The sequence below is a fragment of the Ambystoma mexicanum genome, chromosome 5q, assembly GCF_040938575.1.
Source record: "Ambystoma mexicanum isolate Mex_15411 chromosome 5q, UKY_AmexF1_1, whole genome shotgun sequence".
Classification (NCBI taxonomy): domain Eukaryota; kingdom Metazoa; phylum Chordata; class Amphibia; order Caudata; family Ambystomatidae; genus Ambystoma; species Ambystoma mexicanum.
This window is the reverse complement of record NC_090933.1, coordinates 1078021006-1078036938: the sequence shown is the minus strand read 5'-3', so window position 1 is coordinate 1078036938 and position 15933 is coordinate 1078021006. Positions and strand designations below refer to the sequence as shown.

General features: G+C 45.1%; 1 protein-coding gene across 2 annotated transcripts in view; it reads right to left on the bottom strand.

Annotated features, from left to right (window-relative positions):
• Positions 1 to 15933, bottom strand: part of NTAQ1 (N-terminal glutamine amidase 1) — a 418708-nt gene that overhangs the window by 225398 nt on the left and 177377 nt on the right. The gene's annotated exons all lie outside the window — the stretch shown is intronic.

The window sequence follows — 15933 nt, the reverse complement described above, 5'->3', positions numbered from 1 at the left end:
TGGGCTCTTTCTAAGTACTGTAACGCATGCATGCCTTGATTTCTTTTAATATTGATGAATTGTTGAATTAGCGGTTTTAGACTTTTATATTTTATCTTGTGTAAGGTCACTAGGATAACCAATTCCCAATAAAAAAGGAACTCTTTTATATTCCTGGTAAGAGGCTTGTTTCCTCCTTACTTGAATATGGTTTGCTTCAGCTGGGTCTTTCCCCACCTTGTATCTTTGGCACAATTTGTTGCTCTTTCTTAACTAGGATTTGGGTTCTAAAATGATCCTCCTCTGGGTTCCCTTTAGAATCTCTTCTCTTTTACAAGGGTATGGCTTGAACTTTCCCACAATCACACTTTGTATTTACAGCAGAGTCGTTTCCCTTTTCATAGGGTATGGGTTTCACACTATCACACTTGGCATTTACTTCATAGTCCCTTCCCTTTTCCAAGTGTATGGCTTTCATGTTGCCATACTTTCTCAAAATATTGGTTTTCTCAATAATCTCCCCTCTCGGGCTCTCACTCTTTCTCTTGCCTTTTTGTATGGTAGCAGGTATTTTTGAGTTTGTACTGAGATGAATTGGATCCACAACATAACTTTCCCCTCCTTGAGTCCGCTGGTAACTCCCATACTACCCATTACCTTCCTCTTCAATGGAGAGCATCTTTTGGAGTTGGGTACCTCGGGACCTTTCTTGTCGGTTGTCGACCGCAGGCAGTTTCTCTTCCCAAAGCTCAAAGAGAAGGTTTCTTGCGGTTTCCCATTCTCTGTTGGTGTCTCGTCTTACCTCAGTATTCCGGTTCCACAACATGAGACTGGACTGCTTCTGGCACCTCCTCTGCAATGATCAGTGATATTCCTTGGACAATCGGTCCACCACAGACACGTCCCTGTGGTCCCACCACCATTGTCATTCGGATCCCTGCCCGAATGAATACTCTCGTTGCAGCTATGCTGGAGGACTGGTGTTCCTCTCATTCTGCTAATGTGAGTTTGAATCTCGCGGGCTCTCAAATTCCTGTTTCATGAAGGTGTGGCGTCACTTTGGCCCTCCCGTAATGAGATATGCTCTCTTCTATCTCCCTCTCTTTCCATTACTTGAGATTACGTTATAAGACATACTCGTCTCAGTGGATTCTTACATTCTATTTAAAGGGGCATCATTCTGTTAATTATAATTATAATTGTTCTTTTATAACATGCTTAATACCAATGAGTGGTTTCTAAGCGCAAGATCGGGATTTGAACCTGTGCGTTGTCTTGCTTCCAAGACAAACGTGTTGCCCCTGAGCTATCCCTCTTAAAAAATCATGGTATTCCTGTAGAGGTTCTTCATCCCAGTTTGATGTAAAGAGGCTTCCTGAGTTGGAGAACATCTCATATAGGCCATAGTTTCTGTCACTGTATGGAGTTCCTCACGGGAACGGGAGTCTCTCCCAGTGAGGCCCCACTTGCCATTACCTCTAGGGAGGGTATTGAGGAGCGGTCTTACCTCCCTAGCCTCACAGGGAAGGGCTCTGACTTGGGGATAAGGGACGAATTCCCAGGATTCATCACAATTACTTTGCACACAAAACATAGCCGCTAAAAAACAATTCTAACATCCAAGGGCTGCAAATGTAAAGATTTTAAAACAGGGGTGATGTGCTCAAACCTCCGTGCCACAGAAACCAAACAGGCAGCAGAGTTAAAAACTGCTTTCAGTGTGGCCAATGAGGAAATTGGAAGACCAATTAAGATACAATTACCGAACTCAATACAGGAAAGAACTAATAACTGGACAAATAAACGAAAATGGGACTATGAAATATACGGCTTCACAGATCTTAATGAAAAGAAATGGTAATTTGCAGCTTTTACCAAGGTGTTTATATGAGGCAGAAAAGTCCATTTTGAATCTAAAGTAAAACCTAAAGATTAACAGTACATGCAAATTCAGTTGAAGAAGCAAGAATCTGCACATCCCTGAACCAATTAGAAAACATCAACTGACAAGGGGTATGTGAAGGCATAAGAAACTCAGTGTTAGACTGGTTTAATTTTAAGAAATGAATCAACTTCCAAATCTCAATGACACTCCTGCAATGTATACATCTCATTTTCCGAGGTGATTTTCAGGTACAGTTGGGTGTCGTCAGCGTACTGATGCATTTTGACCCCATGTTTTATGGTCAAAGTACCCAAACGCCCCATATATAAGTTAAACAATGCTGCTTCTAAAATGCATCCTTGAGGAACACCAAAGGGAACCACACACAGGTCACAACGAAAAGTAGACAGTTTGTAGAACTTTCCACCTTCCCAATTCCTACCAAAGGTTCATGAAAGCGCATGATGGCTGCCAATTGAGCCCTGGCAGTGTTTATCACTAGTCATATCTCACACCCTTCCTTGAGAAATTTCAGAAACAGCAGCAGCTGACAGGACAGAGGTTTCAGCTCTAAGGGAGAACACAAGGAAGCAAAGGATTACCAATGTCTTACATAGGACCGGAGGGTGGAGCGATTGAGACATCCCTGGGCATCGACTGCTACATTATGAGATAAGCCCTTATTCATGAGATTCTCTAATTCAACTGCCAAGCCGTTCAGTGGAGACTCCTTAGAGAAAAAGACGACCTCTTCTGATAGTGTTGGGGTTAATATGTTCTCCCTGCCACACCCTGGCTTCCGAGGGATGGAGCGAGGCCTTTAGCTGTCTCTAAAAGAAGCAGCTCTCTTTCAGATTCTGCACCATGAGTGGGATCAGGATGGTATATCACTGCATCAGGAGCAGGAACATGGGTGGATCTGGCTTCTAATTATAATGCAAGCCACAGTGCCACACTCTGCAGCTTCCCCTCTGGAACGTTTTTTTTAATCATTCTCAGGTGGATTCCTCGAGGCACTCCAGAAAACAGCCTGTGATGACTTTTGCTTCATTGTGGATGACCATAAACTTCTGGCCATGTGAAGGAGGGGTCGGTCAGCGTTGAACTGCGCTGCGCTTACGAGGGGTTATCCTACACTTTGTCTGACCTAAGAGCGAGGGTCCGCCGTGAGGGTCGTGATCTTGAGCACCTCAACCTAAATGGGAAGGAAAAAACAATACTGAGAACCTAAATGTCAGAGACAGCAAAACCAGGTGGTAATGTGGCGAACCAGAAGGAGTCCGACTAAATACTGATGTGTTAAAGGGTTTCTTTTACAATTGGGTACTGTAAGGGTGTTGAAGAAGGAAGCTGACACAAAGGTGGCATGTTGGTGGTTATAGACTTTTATTTGTGCATAAAAAAGCCCCCACTATCCCCAACTTCTAAGAGGGGGTGTCCCTGCCTCAAAACTAATACTAAAGGGTCCGTCAGATTGTCTATTAAATCAATCTTCACCATCCTGTGTCACAACCTACTTCTATTGCTCACACTAAAACTAAAGAGTATTCTAACAGAATGTTCCTTCTCCAGGAGAATGTCTCCCTTCTCCTGATGCTCGAAAAGTGTTTTAAAGAATGTCCTCTTGCAGCAGGAATGCCAGGGGGAATGACTCTCTTCCCCTGGCTTGGGGGTTTCACGCAGCCTTTATACAAGTTCACGTCCAGGAGAATGGCTCCCTTCTCCTGGTGTAGATCTGTGCAGTTTCCAATAAAACCAGGGGGAACAATTCCCTTCCCCTGGCATTTGTAGCACAACTCCCAGTTCGGCGCTTAGGAAGATGACTCCCTACTCCTGGTATTACTTGGAACAGTTCACAACAAGGCCAGAGGGAATGACTCCCTTTCCCTGACGTTTAAGCACAACTACTAGTTTGGGACCAGGAGAATGACTCCAATCTCTAGTTCACAACAAGGCCAGGGGGAATGGCCCCCTTCCCCATGCATCTTTAGAGTATGTTCCAAGAGCCACTCTGTTTTGGTGTTAGCAAAGTCCCAGATCCTTCTTTGTGGATCACTGGATTTAGTGCTGTAACTGCGATGAGGACGTTCTCCTAGTTTGCTCATTTGCCTTTTGTTGGGCTCCCGGACCCTTCTCTTGTGGTCAGTGGGCTTAATACTGCCACTTTTTTTTTTCAAATTTAAATTTGTCCCTTATTATCTGGAAATTGGATCTATGTTTTAATGTTTGTTTGTATATTCGAAATTCAAATGTAATTAATGTTTTCTTTCTTCTTAAACTTTTTTTTTGTGTAAAGGTTTCTTGTAAACATATACAATAAAATAATAATAAAAAAAAATACTGCCACTGCGACAAGGACGTTCTCCTCGGATGCTTGTATTACATTTGTTGCGGTCTCCGACCCGTCTCTGGTGGTCAGTGGACATTTTGTTGCCACTACAATGTGGAAACTCTCCTCAGATACTCAGTGGCGTCGCTAGGAGGGAGGGTTGTGGGGGGCCTGTGCCCACCTGTGTCCCCCCTTATCCCTCCCTACCTAAGGCGAGCAGTGACCGTGTTCTCTGTGTGTGGTTTTATTTGTGACACTCACTAAGACAAATGTCTGCATATCACACTGCAAATACTCTCCTTTTGTCTCAAAGCTAGCAGTGATCTTGGTATGCATTCTGGCATTGGTACGAACATGAGCATGAGCCACTTCTCAGGTGTTCCTGCCCGGCTTCTGCAGAGCAACCTCCATAGTGTGCAGAGCAGCTTGCAGCCTCCTTCAATCAGAATGTAGCGCACGAACGTGCTAATAATGGGCCATTAGTCACTGAATGGTTTTGTGCCTGCATTCTGATGGGGGTGGGGGAGCTGCAGTGGGGTTTGGGTAGTTGGTCTGCAGGAGTGCTTGTGATGTCACACAATACCTTTCATAGGCGCCCCCCCACTTTTGTCTTTGGCCCCCTCTGTGTCCCTCCTAAATTTGATTCCTGGCGACGCCACTGCAGACACTTGGCTTGTACCGGTTAGGGTCCTTGCCCATCTATGGTGGTCATTGAGCTAATAGTCGCCACTGCGACGAAGATGCTCTCCTCAGATGCGCAGTATAATGGTGCTAGAATCCCCGACCCATCTATCTTCCACCCCTGTGCCCCCCCCATGTCTCTCGCACCTCCCGATACCTTCTGAGGGATTTCAGCACACCACCTGGACTTCCTGGGACTGGGGTTCTTCTCTCTGATGCACCGGGCTACTCACTCCGGTTTCCACAGCGTCTCTGTGGCTCGGCATTCTGGTATGCTGCTCGGCTCTTCTCTCCTGCCTCACATTCAAGTCCGCGTCAGCTGGACCCATGGAGAACATCTTCCACGCTTCTCAGGAATCCTCTGCTCTTCTCCAACTGTACCTATACCTATAGTTTGAATATATGTATGCTCGTTATGTAACCCTGTCCAAGTTGCGCCCTGATGCCTCCGGGCCTGAGGGAGCGCGTTATAAATAAAACAAATACAAACTATGGTCTGCCCACAGCATTTGAAACACCCACTGGTTTCCACACCTGTTGCTTCTCCCGGGTGGGTTTGACAGGTTTGTTTGTCCATTGTCTATGCTTGCCAGTCCCACCCGGCAGATTGTAAAAGTCCTTTGTTTCTGTTGATAACTTAATCCTCATGCCTCCTCGGGCCACCTGGTACCAGTACGAGCACAGTCAATGGTCTTCATGTCTCCTGTGCTCTTCTTCATCCTACTACTTTTAGCTTTGTCTTTATCCCCTGTGTTACAAGAATACATATGTTTACTTTCAATAAAATGGTTCTGGATAGTGGGGAGGGTTAGGGAATGTTGGGGAGTGACAATATTCAATGGTCTGTACCCCAGGTTATAGTCCTTGCCACCAGAGGGGGAGTCTACTCCATTAGGTCTTCCTGAATTAAACCACCCCTAAGGGGACTATTGGGTAGCAGTTGCACCTCCCTAACCTCATGGGATAGGGCTCCCCTTTGGGGAGAAGTGACGACAGCTTGTGAATCGTCACAGTACCAAGGTGATTTTGATCGCTGCAACGTGGCCTAGCCAAGAAATGTCCTGACAATTCCAGTGTCCCAAAGAGCTGGTCACTTCTATTCTTTTTAGACTGAAATCAAAATGGCTCTTGTTCCTTTCAGTCCTTCTAAGAGTGTGGTCGGGTACCTGGACAATATGAACCAACATTCAATAGAAACAATGTTGCAATACTTGCTCTTCTTCTTGCTGAGTATTAGTACTATAGACACAAGCATGCAACACCATTTACTTTTTTAACTACTCTTACTGGATATTTGGCCGTTTACCAGCATGCAAAACAATTGACTCATCCTTCTTTCATTTCTCTTTTGGCTCGCACTGAATGGTTGGTAAGTGACTACTAACACGTGTTAAGTCATCATCAGAAGGTTGCTTGCTATTTGGACAACATGTAGCAGTCTACTCCACAAATGCTTCTTTCCGCTCCTTTTTCGTCTGGCCCTTCATTTCCCTTCTTTCACCTTGGGCCGAACGTGCCTCACTTGCTGCTCTCGTCAGCCTCTGCCTTTATTTTATTCCGGGTCCTTGTGGTGGCCCTTGGTTGTACTCCTCCCTGACACTCATGGTTATCTCTGTGACTCACTATCTGTGCCTGAGGCGCTCTCGAGTGTACTATCCTAGCTCTCACTTGGCAGCTGTCACATGGGTACTCACACGCTCAGCTGGTGCCTTGCCGCTCTGCATTCTTTCACACCTCCTCCACCTTTTTTTCATATTTCTGTCTCAAAAGCATTTTCACTCCATCTTACCACAAAACTTGTTTGGCTGTGCCATAATGCGGCAGTATTGAAATTACTGCCGTTTTTACCCACACCGCCGTACTTGCAATGAGGCCCACAGTGTTTCTATTTCTGAATGTGAGGCAACACCTCACACACAGGTCGGCACAGGTTAAACAGCATTCCTCCCCCTCCTCCTCCTCCTCCCTGCTGCAACCCCACAAACGTCAGATATCTCAGGCAGGGCAGTTTCTAGACAATATTGCGCCCAGGGCAACACACCAGCATACGCCCCCCTCCCACGTTACTCCTGTACTGCAACCCAGCACTGCACCCCCTCTTCAAAATAATGTAATAATTGCAATTCAAATACAATTTTATTGACATGTACTTAAAACTAATAAGTAGACAACATAAACAACAATATTTTAAATAGGACTTCATTTTCTAGCTCATATTTTTGTTCGTTGTATAAATGGAGAGCACTCTCCTAGATGTTGCTGCCACAATAGCTTCTCAGGGGCAACATGCACTTTTTGGGAATGGGACAATGCCCTGCAACAAGTTTGAAATCCTTGTGGCACTGACTAGGCCCTTCTGCATTCTGAGGGTGATGAATCAAGTGCCATAGGGGATAATAACAGTTATAAAGAGAGCTTAGAAGTGGTTTATCCACATGAAGCTCTATAAAAATCACCAAATTATAATTATATAATGCAAGTACAATGCCAACATATTTATGTATTTTGTATTCATTTATCGAGGCGCTGTTACAGGAATTGTTTTTGTTTTTTAGTTGCATAATTGTTTTTTTTTCTTAGTTGTGTATTTATAACGCGCTTAAATACCCAGAGGTTTCTAAGCGCGGACCCGGGGATCGAACCTATGTTGCTTCGTGTCGTCTTGCTTCCAAGGCGACCGCGTTGATGCTGAGCTATCCTCCCGGGACTAAAGGATATAGAAATGCTTAGTAAATTGTGCTAATTACTGTTTGAAGGCAAAAGCTGTGCATTTGTGTGAATAACTGGTAATCATGCAAGATCCTTACTGTAGGAAGTGTGATGAATCTGATGATGTCATAACTCTTTTCCCAGGGGTGCCTCTCCCCATGTGGCCAGGGGATGGCATCCACTACCTGATCCTGCCCCTGGGGGCAGCTATATGAGGGAGGATCACATGGGGGGAAGTGACCATTAGGGAAGGACACAACATCATTGGAGCAGGTTACATACCCCCCTTACCTTTCAGGGATGTTACTTCCCTTCCAGAGGCCCTGATGGCCTACTTTGACACTCTCCGCTAACCACTTCCCAGACCTACTTCAGGCATTCTCCAATAGGTTCCAAGAAGTAATGTACCAGCAACTGAGACGAGGAAGAGGCAGGCATAAGTAATGATTACTCCCAGTAGTATGTCGGCCACGGAGACGAGAAAGAGGGGCTGAGCAGTGAAGATGACTAAGACTGGAAAACCAATGCTACGGTCTAGTCGTTGGAAATTGTTCAAACATGCCAGGAGATTTAAATATGTCACAGCTGACAATCAAGGCAAGGAAGTGCAGAGGCTGTGTAGTGAGGTGGCCTCTATGAACGCTGATCAGGATACTGAAGAGAAGCTAGCCGTAGGAAGCGGGGAGACCGTGGATCCCAACACAGGGAGAAACTGGGCTGCAGTAAGCCCACTGCCTGAGACCGCGAGGCAGCACAGCTTGCACACAGCAAAACTGGTGAAGGTGAAGGCACAGCGGCTAACCAGACACACGCCGCTCAACAACCCGAAGCAAAGCGTAGAAGCGCAAGAATGCTTCAGAGTACCAGGTAAGCCCAGGGAAGATAGATTGATTACTGTGTTACATAGAAGTGGTCTAGTGAAAGGGGCAGAGACCCAAAGCAGGAAAGTGAATATAGGAAAGGATATTTGCAAACAAGACATTTGGCAAATATCATTCTATGGATGAAGAAAAAGGCAATTTCATGCAAGTCCTGGCAGGAGAGAATACTAGGCAAAGCCGAGTATTTAAAAGGAATCAATATTTGAAAGACTGCACAGGAGTCCTGGCAGGAGAGTATACCAGGCAAAGCCAAGGGTTTAAAAGGAATTACAAATGGAATATTTAGAGACTGCATAATAAATGTCCCAGCAGGAGAGTACACCAGGACAAAGCAAGTATTTGAATGAAAGTATTTAAGAAACTGCATAGAAGTCAGAATACCCCAGGAAAAGTTAAGTGTTTAATAGCAAATATTTAAGAGATTGCATAGAAGTCCTGGCAGGGAAGTGTACCAGGCAAAGTCAAGAGGTTGAAAGAGACTGTGAAACAAGTGAAAGTCCTAACTGGAGAGTATACCAGGAAAAGTCAAGTACATGTTACAAACTTCAATAAAGAAGACAATCCCAAGGAAGATCCATTCCCTTGAGTTTGTGAATTTTAGTGAAGGTAAAGAAAAACCTTGCAGGGGAATATACCAGGTAACCTGTAAGTCTAGGACCAGCACATAAATTGTGATATTGTGAAGGCGAAACTCAAGGAGGATATATGCCGTTGGGATTGTTGAACTGTCTTCAAAGTGGTAAAGAAAAAACCTGGGGAAGGGAGCGATTCACTGGAACTGTGAAAACGCCAAGAGGATGGAGTTGCCCTCTTGGGTTATAAGGAGCTTAATGATTCTTTGTTGGAACTTTTGTTGTGTTAAAGAGAAATCCTGGGAAGGGAGCCATTCCCTGGAAATGTGAAATGTTTGGTTGGATGTATTCCTTTGTTGGATTTGAACATTTGTGAGAATCTGAGACATTGGGCCTCATTACAAGTTTGCTGGTCCGGAAACAAGGGTACAGGTAAGCTCACCGGCACCCTTGTTTCCTGACCGGCAAACTACGTGTTTGCCTACCGAGGCCACTGCGCCCAACAGGTCTGACCCTGTTGGACGCAGCAGCCACAGTAGGCAGACCGTTCACGGAAGCGCCGGCACTGTTGGCAACGGTGCTGGCGCTTCTGAGTCCCCACTCCCAAAGAGTCCAATTGGACTCTATGGGAATGGTGACTAACATTTTACCGGCGCCTGACTTCCTGGGCTGCCGGACTTGTAATCTCCCAGTGGCAACGGGAAGTCAGGCACCGGTAAAACTTTACAAGTCCAGTGGCAAGCCGCCAGTAGCACCGGCAGGGTTACCGCCGGACTCATTATGAAGCCCATTGTCCCTTTTACACCTTACAGTTAGTTTTAGAATCTGAGTGCCAGAATAGGATTTCGGACACAGGACATATCTATAATGTGGACATCTTGACAAAGGACAGACCCATTCGTTTTGGTTGAGGTAGGGAAACACCTCCTAGATTAGGGATAGTGAGACATTGTCCAACGCCTTTTTCATTTAATAAAAGTGTATGACCCAAAACATGAGCCCTCTGTGTTCGCATCTCATTCCTGGCTTCTAAAAGAAGACAACACCTTTAACAGATTTTATAATTAACATATCCTGGGGAAACTTATGAAATGATGTTAATTTGAACATGGAATTGTAATGCTAAGCAAATCATGAATGTACATGGCATGTAATCTTAATACCTACAGTAGCAAGAATGAAAATGTTTTCACTACACATGTGTCAACACTGTTGCCTTCGTCATTAATTGCTGTTACAATAATTGTTTTCTGCCTTTGCACATCAATTTTATCACAGTAAATAAAACATACACACCGACACACAGGAGGTAATCCTCACAGTCTTGAACCCTTCCATTTTTCCAACTTCTGGGCCCTTTCATAATAAATACTTAAAGGACAGAACAAAATACAATGTGTACACATATTGATTTTTTTCTCCATACTTACAACAACTATTTTTGCCTCCCAGTAAACAGCATAATGTGTAATGTGAGAAACCTGAGGGCATCCTCACATCTACTCCCCTTAGCGCCTCTTCTCAGGTGGACAGGGAAAGGCCATTGCTTTTGTATCCTGACCCTAGGAGTGGAGAAGCAAGGGAGGTTCACCTGGTGGAGGGTCCTTGGGGATTGGGAATGAGATGTCCTCAGGTGAGTTGTGGTATTCCGCATTTCCATTTCAGAAAGAACCCTCTATCCCAGAGGCAGTTATGGGGTATTGCTGTCCCTGTCCCCTGACCAAGAAAATGCCAGGAGATATCACCAATATAAAAGCACCAGAAAGAGGGTGAAGAAGAGCGGGGTTAAGGGTAAAATAGGTAAGACATGGTATTCCTTTTTCCCCTCTGAAAACCAACCTAAGCCTCCCCCAGCCTTTACAGGCTATTGCAAAAGATCTCCCCTAATTTTCCCACATTTTACCTATGACAGTACTGTGACGAGGAAGAGGCGACTAAGAGTAGTGAACATTATTAACTCATTTCACCACATTAGTACTGGGACGATGAAGATGCCTGCAGAGTACTGTGAAGGTCAGGCATGTCCCTCTAACTACAGTCAGGCAATTCCAATTGAGATCTCACACCTGTAACCTGTTAAGTGGTTGCAGGTGAATAACAGGAGAGTAAAAGAGCACAGGGATGACCAACAGGGAGGCCTGTGTGGGACAGACCAGCAGAGAGTCCTTTTTGTGAGGAGGCAGCCATGGTGGGTACTGAGAGAAAGCCAGGACGCTGGCAGAGGTCCCAGAAGACCAGTGGAGCCCAGGGCAAGTTGGGCTGCTAGACTTCCACAGGTGTGGGAGCCTCAGTGGTCCGAGTAGAGCAGCTGGAGCTGAGGACCAAGAAGAAAGGTCGCTGCCAACATTCGCGAAAGCCAAGCAGAGCTGCCTGTGAGTGCAAAGAAGCACCCCGAAGTGCGAGCGGGGCTCGCAATTGCCGGGATGCCAGCCGGCGAAGCAGAAGTGGAGTGATGTAGCTGCTGGAGAGGAACGCTGAGGACCGGCGAGTGCAGGGGAATGTCACTCGAAGCCCGGGATGCTCCTAGGGGTTATGTGTCAGTAAGAAATGCCTTTTGAACCAAATACAGCGCTGAATGAAATGGCATGCACAGATTGCAATAAACCCGAAATCACGCACATTGAATATCGAACTGAATGAAAACTTTGTGGGCAAAACTGCGAGCTCATGAAAGTTAAATGTGAAAGTGTCCTTTTGAAAGCGAACATACGAAATAAGAGTGCAAGTGTGAAAGAGCATGACAGAAAGATGGGGAATAAATAAGACCACCACAAAGTGAACTTTATTCATGAATACAGTGTGGCAAGGCCAAAGACTGGCATAGGATGTGTGACACATTGTGACAAAGCCAAGAGGCTAACCAGGAGAAGCCAAGAGAGTGTGAACCTACACATAAAGCAAAGAGGCCGCCAGGGAGAAGATAAGTGAATGTGAATCTGAACACAGGGGCAAATACAGAAGAACATGTGTGTGCTGAAGAGCCTAGGGTTCTTGGTTGCGCGACCTGAGCTGGGTGGACCGTGTGGTATGACAACTGCGCCAAGACCAGGGAACCCTCAATTATGAAAGCCAAAGACATTGTGAAACAAACCAAGAAGGGGCACTTTAAGTGAACTGTTAATGCAATCCAGAAGGAGTATCAAGTTGACCTGGAGTTGTGTTGAACATTGGAAGATTGAAACCAACTATAAGTTGATACGTCAGAGTCTTGGGGAGGGGAACTCTGAGGCTTGATGAACTGCAATGCTGTCTTGAGACGGAGCCCTCAAGACTCCTTTCTTTAAAACTGTGTTGACTTGAACTTTGGAAAGGGAACCCTTAGGATTGTGTGGAACTGTGTTGCGGTGAACTTGGGGAAGAGAACCCCAAAGATTTGTGAAATTATTTGAACTTGAGAAAGGTAATCTCAAGACTTTTGTGGAACTTTCATGAACTTAGGGAAGGGGAGCTGAAAAGGAAGCTTTTGCTCACCGTTTCTTTTATTGATGACATCCCTATACATTGTTTAGCTTTAGGTGTGAGGGAAAGGATAGGTTTTGGATACAGACACACTTTTAATTTGAACATTTGACTCAGACTTTCCTTAGTTTCGTTCAGGTAGGGAAATCCCAACTTAGCATAGAGCAAGTTAGGCCTTGAACCATCATGCCATTTGACTTAATAAACCATTTTATTTTTAAATTTGAACCGGTTGTCTGTGTCTTGCTTCATGATGCCTTCACAGTAAGGGGACTCCATGTCACCTGAGCATGGGATTCCAGCCCTGGGATTTTGTGTAATAGAGCAATGCATTGTGGGAGTTGAGGTATTTTGTTTCAACTGGAAAAACATACGAGACAACAATGATTTTCAAAGGAAGCCCCATTGGTGTTTAGATGACATGGGGTCACTCAACTGATTGTCCTAAAACATTCCACAAACAAGCAAATGAGCCTAATCAACTGAAAAAAGACCATCAATTAATGCCAATTCCTCACCTACTGATGTTACGCCTTCCTTTGATCAGTTACTTTGATTCCTTGCCCCTGCCCCCACAATCACCTATTTCTGCAGACAGTTGCTGGCTCTTCTGATTAAACCAGCAAAATCACAGCCCTTGTAGTCCACCATAAACGCCCCCAACCCTCGATTCTGGCAAGCCAGAAGTATGCAGAAATGATCACACTGTTTTCACAAAAAATGCTAATTAGGAACATAGGACCCCTTTTAAACAAGCACTGGCAATGCCAATAGTTTTGGCGTTTGTAGTTGTTTATTGCATTTTGCATTTAGCATGGAGTAAAGGAATGAGGAATGACAGCACAGGGAGGAAGAAATTACAGTATGGGAGTGAATTAAGGGTTGCTCTGGCGGATGAGGGAAACACTGTGGGGGGGCATAATATATAAATGGCAACACGAGGGAGAAGTACAAATCCAATCGATGAAAGCTAAGCAAGGGACATTACACAGGAGCACTGTGCAACATTTGAAGAAAGGACTTACAGTGCAAATGGGGGGAAAGAGAAACTGCGCAAATGAGGGAAAGTGACAACACAAAGGGCAGCGCAGCAATATTGCAAGGGGGAAGGAGAGACGGCACATGGGGAAGGAGTGACAGCGCATGGGGAAGGAGTGACAGTACAAGGGGCCATGGGGGACAGCGCAAGGTGGGAGGGACAGCATAAGGCGGGAGGAGGGACAGCACAAGGGAAAGGAGCAACAGCACAAATGGGGAGTTTATCTGTTGTTGTATGTATAATTGCAGCCTTTGGTCCTAGTTGTTATGCACTGTAGTTTTCGTATACTGTTGTTTCATCGTCAGGCAGTATTACGACTGCCTTTTAAACGTGAATACAATTACGAAAAATGTCATCACATTTTTTTTGGGGAGTGGGAAAGGGTAGATAAGGGGTTGGGGGGATCGGGAATAGTTAAAAATAGAGGCGGGAGTGGGGTGTTTGTGGGGGTGAAACACCTCCACAAAAAAAATGTGATGACATTTTTCTAAATGTTATACAGGTTTAAAAGGCAGTCGTAATACTGCCCGACGATGAAAGAACATAGAACCGTAGTTTTGATCTCATCGTGGCTACATTTCAGCCCAGCGAAGCGTAAGCAAAATGCGTAAAAGCCTTAAAGGCTTTTACGCATTTTGCTTATGCTATGCCCCATTTGCAATCATGGCAGAGAGGAGCGTGAACGTTTCCTCCACCTTCCTTCCTTTTGCCATGCAAATGCTGGAAATCCCTATGGGGTCCGCCGGCTTTATGTCCCAACATAAAGTCGGTAGACCTAGTAGAGGTCCATTCTAAATACTGCCTGCCATGCTGCCATGTCAGGCAGCATTTATAATTGCAATTAAATGATGCCTGTCATGGGAGATTGGCAGGCAGCATTTACCTACTTTGCATGGCAGAGTGAAAAGGTGTGGGGGGAGTGCCCGCATGTCTTCCACCTTTTGCCCTGCACGTTTGCTCTCTGCCGGTCAAATGACCAAAATATGGCGGCGGCGGTGGTCTGTCTACCTTTATGTCTACATGCAATGGCTCCCCGCCATCAATTTAAGGGGAACTCGAAAATGAGTCTGATTTCTTACAAGGACACCAGTATGCTGTCAGTGGTACTGCGTCTCTCCAATGAACTACAACCTGCAGATGTCCTCACAACTTATTTTATTGGAGAGGTGCTGTACCACTGACAACATACCTGAGATTTCGTATGAGGATCTCTGTATGTTGTCAGTGGTACTGCAGCTCTCCAAAAACGAATGGTTTGTATGGTATTTTTATTTATTTTTATTTTATTTTATTAATAATGGTAACAGTATCCAGAAAAGGAAACCTACATATAGCCCAACTGGGCCAAGAAAGTAGCCCCAATATAGACCAAACATCTCTGAAATAAAAGATCACTCCACGACCTCAGCTTTGAAAGTGACACAGACACATGGCAATTTACAGTACTCCGGATTGGAAGAAAATGTGTTAAATAAGCCACTATTGAATTACATAGGTGTAATAGTACAAGAAATAACATTCAGTGCTCTGGTCGATTATGCCACAGCACTTCCAGTTGTCATGCCAACCGCAAAGTCAGCTTTCTGGCACCCTTTCTTTTCTATAGCAAAGGTGCTTGGGATATCTTGGTGGCTGTGCCAACAGAATTCACCAAGAACCTCTCAGCAGAGTATTAAGCCATTGCCTGCGTGTGGGGAGGTAGCTGTAGATGGGTAGGGCAGACTTTCGTCTCCTGCTTCTGTGAGTGTATTTTAAAGGTGAGGGATTCCTGCACTCCCAGGTGGGAGATTAAGAGGCTGCCCGCTGCGTCCCTTGGCGCAAACTGTGCCCCAGGCTGTTGCCTAATTTGCCCGCCCCTCGACACGGACCTGATCTCAGGTACTGCTTTCATTTGATTCTCCCGTGTGCCGCAAGTCAAGAGGTCACTAACAGTTCAGGTCAACCTTGCAAGTCAAGTCTTTCCTCTTTAGAATGTCCTACAGCTACAGGAGGGGGGCTATCATAATGGTTAGTATTTCACCACAGTATAGAGAACTTTATGGAAAAAGGGGTAAGAGTAAAGAGAGAGAACGCCTGGAAGAACTGAGGAAGAAGAGGCCAATTACAAGGGTTCATGACATGTTCTAATATACACATCTCTAGACAGCTTTGTAGAAACTGCATGCATAGAATTAAGTCCTGGCAGGGTCCTTTCTATCCTACACAGTCAATGAAATAAGTACCATACAGTTGGGTAATAATGACACCTGTGATGTAGAATGACATGAAGAGGGCCTATAAAAACTCACACTTCAGACTGAGCATGAGAGTGTGCAAAGGAAAATACTCAGATTACGAGCAAACAAATATATGTCCCTTGGCTTATCAAGACACCTACTACACACCCATGTGTAAGATTC